The sequence below is a fragment of the Micropterus dolomieu genome, linkage group LG01, assembly GCF_021292245.1.
Source record: "Micropterus dolomieu isolate WLL.071019.BEF.003 ecotype Adirondacks linkage group LG01, ASM2129224v1, whole genome shotgun sequence".
Taxonomy (NCBI): domain Eukaryota; kingdom Metazoa; phylum Chordata; class Actinopteri; order Centrarchiformes; family Centrarchidae; genus Micropterus; species Micropterus dolomieu.
The window spans coordinates 3,084,111-3,093,537 of record NC_060150.1 but is presented as its reverse complement, the minus strand read 5'-3'; the positions used below and the strand labels follow the sequence as shown (position 1 = coordinate 3,093,537).

Genomic DNA, 9,427 nt, shown 5'->3' with positions numbered 1-9,427 from the left:
TCTGTAGCGGGTAAAAGCAGGTGGTTTACAAATTCTGGTTCACTTGCAAAAAGTGCAGTGTGAAATCAAACTGCAAGGAAAAATTAACATTGTATTTGGTCCGGACCAAAGCGTGTAAAGGAGCAAACTTTCCTGGTCTGAATGTGACTTAATACATTTTGTTTATATTCACCTTTTAAGTCAACTCAGGACACTTTACAGACCAGATAAGATGGTCAATACCTTATAAAAGATAGCAGAGGCAAGAATATGATAACAGCACAAGGTACAAGGTACAAGGTAGATTTATTTATCATTTTACAACACAAGGTTGTATAACGTGATGAAGTTGTACTTTCCTTTAAGCAAACGGTATATACAAAAGTTACATACTGCACAGTAGATGCTTGGATACATTACAAGTCAGAGAAATAAACTACATGGTGCAGTGCTCGGGATGGATTGGGGAGTCTCATCCTGGGGGAAAAAGCTTCTCTGCTAAAAAATTTATGAAATTAACATACTTTTACTTTTACTTGCTTGTGTGTGCATTTACAAGTGCTGCAGCTTCCTCTGTGTCCATTTTCTCTGGTCCCTCCCTTTCCACTGCATAGCCAGTGTGTCCAGCACAACACACTCAGCTTTTTGACCGTTGTTAGTACACCATTTGGGTCCTCTTTTAGTGCATGGACATTTTGTGAAAGTTGTAGTTTGGTTAAGTTCAGGCAACAGAACCACTTGATTAGGTTTAGCAAAAGATCTTGGTTTGGGTTCAAATAAGTGCATCACGGAAGTCACGTGACGTGAAGTCATCTACAAAATATTTAACTTGTTTCAACTTTGACTTTATTTCCACGTAGGACTCAAACCTCGGTCTCAGAATCAGAATCAGAACCAGAATATTTATAGAAATATATATAGAAATATATAAATATGGAATAGAAGAACAACGTTGCAGATATATACATTTACATTATTTTGGGTCTGTGCCGTGCAGAAGTAACGGAAGAGAATATTGTGCACATATAAATATATAAACTGACAACATAAAAATATACAACAACAAAGATCAACAATCAACAACAAATATGTGCGACGTGCCAGGTCTGTGCCCGACACGAGATGAAACAGTATTTACATGTGCAGAGACATTTGTATTGTTTGCAAAGGGGGAGTGTCAGTGGGGGGCCCGGGCCTTGTTGATGAGTCTGGCTGCAGACGGGTAGAAGCTGTTTTTGTGGCGAGAGGTTTTGGTCCTGATGGACCGCAGCCTCCTGCCAGAGGGGAGAGTCTGAAACAGTTTGTGTCCGGGGTGGGAGGAGTCAGCTGCAATCTTTCCTGCTCGCCTCAGAGTCCTGGAGGAGTGCAGGTCCAGAAGAGAAGGAAGATTGCAGCCAATCACCTTCTCTGCAGAGCTGCAGCCTGCCCCTGTCCCTGGCAGTGGCAGCAGCGTACCAGATGGTGATGGAGGAGGTGAGGATGGACTCAATGATGGCGGTGTAGAAGTGCACAATTGTTGTCTTTGGCAGGCTGAACTACTTCAGCTGCCGCAGGAAGTACATCCTGCATGAAAATCCTGACACATCCATCCACCCTACCAACTTCTTGCATCGACTTTGTTACACTTTATACTACGTCACGTGACTTCTTCTGCCACTACAGGCAGAATGGATCATAATAAACTGTATGATAATCAACCTATATGGTTATTTTTCTGGTGAGGATGTGCTGGCAAAAGCCTGCAATTTACCTGAGTCATGCTCTACGGTGTTTCTATTATTTTGTCCCCCCCCCCCCCCCCCCCCATGTATTTCAGGATTTTTATCTGCATCTGTCTGTTAACCTGCTTTTTTCTGTGTGAGTGGAAACAATCATGTTGGCCAAAGTCTGTCAGCCCATCTGTGGCCTTATGGTAACTGATGTAACACAGCTTTTTAAAAACATTTAGCTCCTCCAGAACAGATATGTTCATGTTTCAGCTGGTAGAAAAATGTTTTTAAACACACACCGCTGCTCACTACTCCTTCACATCAGCTTGCATTAGGCCTCCGTGGCTGCATCCGAGGATCGGGTCTGTTTGATGAATCATTCATAGGAGGATGCATTCGAGCTAATTTGAGTCATGTGCTCCGGGCCGCCGAGCAGTCATGCTGTTCTCATTGGTTCAACATCAGCGAGGAGACAGTAAACGAACAGAGCAACATATACACTTGAGGCCTCCCAGTGCTAAACAAGCTGCTCCTGAGAATAATCTGATTATTTTCGTCTCTGTGGGGGGAAGCTAATACTGATCTGAGGTGACTGCTCTTTCACACGCCGTACGAGGCTGACAGTGCTGCTGCAGGACCCAGGTTTTCCTCAAAACCATCACAGCATGTACAACTTCATCCTGAAACAAATACATGGTGTACGATGTTCACCATGACTTTTTAGTTTTTTTATGTTTCGTCACATATGGACGCATGGTCAAAATCTATTGGCATCAATTTGAAGGACATTGGGGAGCCCTTTAGCGTCAGAGTTCAACGCAGTGGAGGAAGCCCTGTCATTTCCGAACGCTAAAGGTGGGTGTGGGATATGTAAGACAAACGTCTGAGTGAGGAGATTGTTGTGGTGGACAGTGGGCTGAAAACCAGACTTTTACCCAGGAGACCGGTGTTCATTTCCCATGTCAAAAAAAAAAGTCAACATTTAGTTTTTTTATTTAAGTTACGTAGGTTACATATGTACGTTAGTTAACTTATATAAATTAAGTCCCAGAAGTAAAATTGTTATTTTAACCTAAACCATGATGTTTTCCTAAACCAAATTATGATGTTTCATGACATTAACGACTAGTTTTATTCTGAAAGTCTAACAGACATTGCATATTTATTATTGCTAACTTGACCGCGGAGCGCTACACATCAAAAAACTAAAGGGTACCCAGAACTTTAAAAAGCAACAGCAAAGGGTCTTGAGCAAACGTCCATATGTGACGACTTGGGAGTGAGAATGTGTTGGCCAGTTTCCTGGAGTCTGAAACATTTTCTAATTAATCAGAATCAGAATCAGTTTACAATACAATGATAAAATAATAATAACATAAAATCAGACACAAACTACAGAGTAGACAACACTAATATACACACTATGAACAAAACAATATAGACATTTTGACAAATAGTGCAGTGATCAGAGTGCAAAGGATGCAAGAGTAAACTATTCTCATTATGTACATGTTGAAGGTGGATATGATATACAGGTACACATACACATACATGCATACATGTACACATGTACACAGTGTGATGGAACAAAGTGCAAAGGATGCTGGAAAAAATAAATAAGACCTATGACCTTATGACCTGAGGTAGGTGTATTGGTATACAGTATATACAATATGACATAGTATGAACAGCACTAAAATAGAGAATGGTGAATAAATAAATAATAAGTGGAAAGCAGTAAACAGGTGGCTGATTAGAGGCAGAGTTACTGGGTTATTGCACAGGAGTTGTTCCTGACACTGTGAGTCAGAAATCCGCTGTTCATCAGAGTGAGGGCTTGTGGGAAGTCTGTTGTTTTTGGCAGTGCTCTGTAGCGCCTACCAGAGGGGAGAAGCTGGAACAGGTTGTGTATTTGAACCACAATACTATGACAGATCGACAAATTCTCAGATTACTTTCTCAATAGCTTTAAAGAATTAAAAATGAATTCCAATACAATTTTTGTTACCCAGACAATACAAAAATGAAATAACAATTCACAATAATGAGTTTGGTTTTATTAACAAATTAAGTTCTAACTCAATTGTATTTTTTACTCAAAATATGCTTTGGACTTCTATATGCTAAAGTTAAAGAACAATTTATTTAGTAGCATTAAAAAAACACACATGACCGTGTCTTCATGACCCTGTACACAGGATAAGCGGTTGGCAATGGATGGATGGATGGATGGATGGACATGACCGTGTCAAAGCCTTCTGGGAACTGTAGTTGTTAAATGCTGTAAACACTTATAGTTGTTTTTATCTATCTTAGAAATGGACTGGGTTTCTTGGTTGACTAACAAAAGAGATAAATGGAGACAAAATCTCTCAATTTAAAAAAATACTCCTCTTTTTAATTTTATTTTTATCAGGCTGCAGAGCAGTACAGTATTCCCTTTTACAGGAAAAAAAAGGAAACAATAATTTATAATTAGAAACATACCAGCAAGGCACTATAATAAATCAAAATGATGAGATACCAATTCAAACTTTTAATATTTTTATTCAAAATTATGACATGCTAAGTCACAATTATTTTGTGTATTATATATATGTATATAACTTTATTATTAATATTCTTTTATATTGTTTGATAGTATATTATATGTTATATTTCTTTTAAGTATAAATTATGAGATACTAAATCAAAATTATAAAATAGCCTTATATTTTCAAAATGTCATAATTCTGACTTAAAAAGTAATGTAGCATCTCACTGACCTACAAAGTCTAAATTTCGGGGTAGTTTCAAATAATTTTGACTTGATATTTCCTACTTTCGTTTTATATCAGCATAAAAAGACAATATCTTGCGATGATATCTCACAAGGTTGACTTGATGTAAAATGTACTTACTATCAATAATTTTGATTAAAAGAGTCATAATTACTTTTGAGTAAGTTAAAAAAAAATCTCTTAAAATATTTTGACTCAGTATAAAGTTTTAAAGTGGAATGAGTAGGCTATGTTTATTTTTTTTTTTACTTTCCACAGACCTATGTATCTATTTTTATTTTCCTGGCAGTAATGGCCTTCCATACAGCCCTCCAGCTGAAGAGGGGTTGGTTCGGTTCAGTTCATAGAGGAGAGGAGGGGAGGGGAGGGGAGGCCTGGAGCTCCAGCTGGTGTTGGGTTTGTGACGCGGGACCAGGTGGAGGAAAATCTCCTTAGGAGGGTGGGAGTGGTGGCCGTAGAAATAAACTGCGAGGGCGGTGAACGCAACACTCCGCTAAACAGCACAACAGCAAACAGCCGCTTCATAACCAGCTCCGTCTCCTCCACAGGAAGTTCACCCGGACTACACGCTGCATCCTCCAACTACCGGCCGGGCCTGGTCCCGGTGTGGGTCCATGTCCGAGGAATCTCTCCTCAGGGGGCTTTAAAGCGACAGCAGGCGGCTCCCCGAGCGGTTTATTTACTTTAGAGGTAAGACGGATTCACGTTTTTAATCTGAGGCTAACGGAGCGCTGGTGCGCAGGTGAGACCTCGTTAATTAAACGTTAAGAAGAGTCTCTCATCAATTAACAAAATGGCATTTACTTAAAAATGTACTGGCACAATAATTGTTATGCAAATTCATTTTTTGACGATTTATATTAGTTACTTAAGATTAATCAGCAGCCAATGAGTTGGTTTAAAAAAGTAGCTCAGAACTAAATCTTTAATCCGCTCATTTTGCCTGATCGAGGATCGATGAAAGCAAAATTCTCATGTTGTGCAGAAAGCTGGAGACTATAAACTTTAAATATCTGGATTTTAGTTTATAAACTAAGTGTAGCTACACACGACGTCTGTTTACCTGCTTTGCACAGTGTCACCTGTAGAAGAGGGATAATGCTTTGTCACGTTTTTCGTCCGTATTTGTGAATGTTTGTTCTGCTTCTTGTCAATTTTGAAGACCAGAATTAGTTGATATTGACATTTCTCATTCATTATGATACTTTACACCCAACTGAAAGACAAGCTCAGTCTGTTCTCTTAAATATCACATTTTAATTACAGTGAAAGACGTCCATACATGCCCATAAAGGCTCATTACAAAAGACTTAAAGTTCAATGTTATCTAATTAATGACTCACTGATTTCCAACTAATCTAATATTTGAGGACTGGTTCCAGGTAAGATTATTTTGGAATTCACCAAGCAAGCAGACTGCTTCATTTTAAGGGATCAGAAGCCCACTGTTTTTAGGAAGATAAACCTTTCAACAAATTTCAGTCCAGTTTTAGTAGATGGCTAAACATGTTTTCACCTGCAAATGATCTAAACCCCACTTGCTGAACGCTGTCATCAGCTGCTCAATACAATAAACTTAGGGGGGAAAAGTCCACGAAGTGTTTTCAAAACATTTGAATCTCCACAATGTTTCAGATTTGTATTAAATTTCATTTGTTATTGATTGAGCTATTAGATTATGTGACCCGATTACGAAATTCAACTGTTTACAGCTACTGCAAACGTTTTTTTCATACTTTACTATACTTTTATAGCAGCTGTTACCAAATACGATGGCTCCATAGTCTTTAGATAATCTGGGATAACAGAAACTATACTGTATTTTCTCTCTTTAGAGCACCAACACCTGACCTGTTAATATTTGCTCCATACTTTTGTCTCGCATTTATATAGCTGATCATTTAGCACTGAAATCCCAGCTATCATATTTTGTCTTAATACTATAAAAACCCCAAAGTCTGTCTATGTGTCTCATCGTTTACATTTGTAGTCTGATAATCGGCTCGTCAGTCAGCTGCTGTACAAATAAAGTGTGATTTGATCAATATACACTTACCTGATGGGAACACCAGCAAGCAAGAGTTTAATTACTACACATTTTGTGACCGTTCACCCCAAAATTTACCTCCAAAGCGTTCTGTCATAAACTATTTCACAGTGAAATTCAAAGTTCTCTGCTGTGATCAACCCAAATATTTCTACTTTCACTGTTGGATTAATCTTAACCCAGTTAACCACCCCCTCCCCATTGCCCACATGTGTTATAACAGATAAGAATAGCAGGACATGTGAATTAGACCACACCTACAACGTGCAAGAGAATGACCATCAATAATATGAAGCGTTGTCATGCACCCCCTTTTTAAAAGAATAATTATATAGTTATAGTAGAAAAAAGCTTTTTTATGTATTTTTGTTTACGATTGCAACAGTTAACAGTTTTGTGAGTTTTAATCTAGTGTGCGGCTACACGCTGTGTTCTGTCTGCCTGGCCTAAACGAAGGCCACTACCTAAAATAGTAATATTCTCCATGAAGATTTGTATTGGGGGCTCAAAGGTCATGTTTTGGCTTGTATGCTTCCCAGTAACCTATATGATAGTTTAGAATTTGCTGCTTCTCTGTGTCAGAACAGTATTGTAAACTATATCTTTTTGGGTTTTGGACTGTTTGTTGGAAGAAATAAGACATTCGAATGGCACCTGGGACGTTGTCATTGGCATTTTTCATTGTTTTCTGGTGTTTTATAGATCCAACGGTTGATTGATAGAGGAAATAATTTGCTATTTTGCAAAGTTAAGCACTTGAATTCACTAAGTTTGAGCAATGTTGTTGTGCGAAGGGCCACTGTTTTGACCTTTTGTCAGGTCAAAATGTTTAAAATTGGGTGTGCATCTCTTACTCCAGCAATAATCCTGTATGTGAACCGATGTTAGGCCAATATCGTAGATCTACCGTTGTGTTGGGTTATGATGTTAAGTGGCGGATCAGTTGGCCTGCTGCTGTTAAATATCTAAATATCTATCTATCATATATGGGAATATGGGTGTACATTTAAACACTGTTGCTTGAGGAGGATCAGCTTTGGATCTAAATGTTATCAGACTAAATAAACTTGTAGCGGGGAGCCATTTCTGTATTCATCATTGCAGTTTTCCACAATGTTTCCTGCATGTAATTTGCATATAATATACAGCAGCAGGATGTGAATTAGCAGGAATTTAATATAGCGAATGAAGGCGTAGTAATGCAGCAGGACATTTGCAATATTTAATTCCGACTGACTTCTTAAATTTAAGAATAACCTTTCATCTGACATGTTGTAGAGGTGTGAACAGGTTAGAACATGTGTACCTGACTCTGATAAAAACCTGTGATTATCTTATATAAACCTGAGACCACCAAGTAGTAAAACACAGATCCACAGAGTCCGAGAGAAGTAGTTAAAGCTCTGCGCTTGTTGATTTGCTTCCTCCATTTTGTTTGTCGTTTCTGAATCCTGTTTGTTGTACAAGTATGAAATCAGAATTTAATGGATGGGTGATGCAGCAGGGGATTTCCCTCTTCTGCAGTGTTTAACATTATTAGCATCATACACTACTCCCTTTCTGCTGGACTGGAAAATCAATTTAAACATATATGTGTAGTACAGTATGGCTAATCACGTGTCATATTACCCTTAACTAAATATGTTCATTATCTGAGCTGCCCATAAAGCTTCTGGCATGTTTTTATCAATACAGGGAAACGTTGTCTCTTGTGCAGGCAATGATAATTCAATTAACTACATGTAAAAGGGCAAACACAAGGCGGAGAATACTAAACAGTTAACTGCTCGTTAAACCCCACATCAACTTTTTGAGTTACAGCAGGGGTTTTCAAAGATATGGGAAGATACGCCTCCCTATCCCCCTTAGCTTACTTGCTTAGTTTCGCTTAATTCCTGGATGCCTGTGGGATCATGATTTTGATCAACAATTGAGTCATGACAGGCTAATATTGCTGTTTGACATAACTTAAGACTGTTTATGCGTCCTGGGCGCCTCGCGTTTTAGGCGCCTGCTGCGCCTTGCATTTTCGAAGTAGCTCTCTGTGCGCACCGATATGAAAAAATTCAACTCTGGGCAGAAAGCGCCCAACTTCATTCGCGTTTTTTTTCCACTGTCCATTCAAATGAATGGAGAGACGGGCTCTCAGTTGTGGTGACGCAAGTTTAGTTGCTTGGATTGTCCTGAGGCTGCCACAAACTGTCCCCGACTCATCCTAAGATAAGCCTTAAACTGACCATCATTAAGACGAAGCTCCTGGACCAGCTGGCGGCACTACCAGCGGTGTCTCCTCTTTCTGAGGGTCTCGTGTACCCACACGGATCTCCGTTTCCGTGTCTCCTGCGTGTTTGTAGGCTACACCTCTCACCCTTAAACATGGGCGTCAATCTCATCTAACAGTAGGGTGGGGGGGCAATAAACATAACATTTCACAAGAGAAAATTTTGAAGGGGACACAAATAATACAGCCAAAATTGTACTTGTATAGGACTGTACACAGAGAGAAGTCTTACTACTATTTATCTGGTCATATTCTCCTAAATAGCTTCCTCTTGGCTACATAGTAATTTAGCTTTCTTCTGGGAGAGAGGATGTCTCTTACACACACACACACACACACACACACACACACACACACACACACACATATATATATATATATATATATATATATATATATATATATATATATATATATTAATAATAATAATAATAATAATAATAATAATAATAATAATAATAATAATCTTTATTTGTAGAGCACTTTTCAAAAACAAGTTACAAATTGCTTTAACAAGTGTAAAGACAATAATACCCCAAAAACAATAATACAAAAACAATACAAGATAAAAGCAAGAAAACATTGAAAAGACTAAAATACACGTTTAAGATAAATATAAAACTAGTAAAAT

The 9,427-nt window shown here is 38.4% G+C and overlaps 1 protein-coding gene across 1 annotated transcript in view; it reads left to right on the top strand.

Annotated features, from left to right (window-relative positions):
- The first annotated feature begins 4,894 nt into the window (after positions 1 to 4,894).
- LOC123977866 (prolactin receptor-like) overlaps positions 4,895 to 9,427 on the top strand; it is a 41,395-nt gene continuing 36,862 nt past the window's right edge. Inside the window, exon 1 of the mRNA XM_046060880.1 lies at positions 4,895 to 5,158. The gene's annotated coding sequence lies outside the window, so the exon portion shown is untranslated. The remainder of the gene's footprint in view (positions 5,159 to 9,427) is intronic.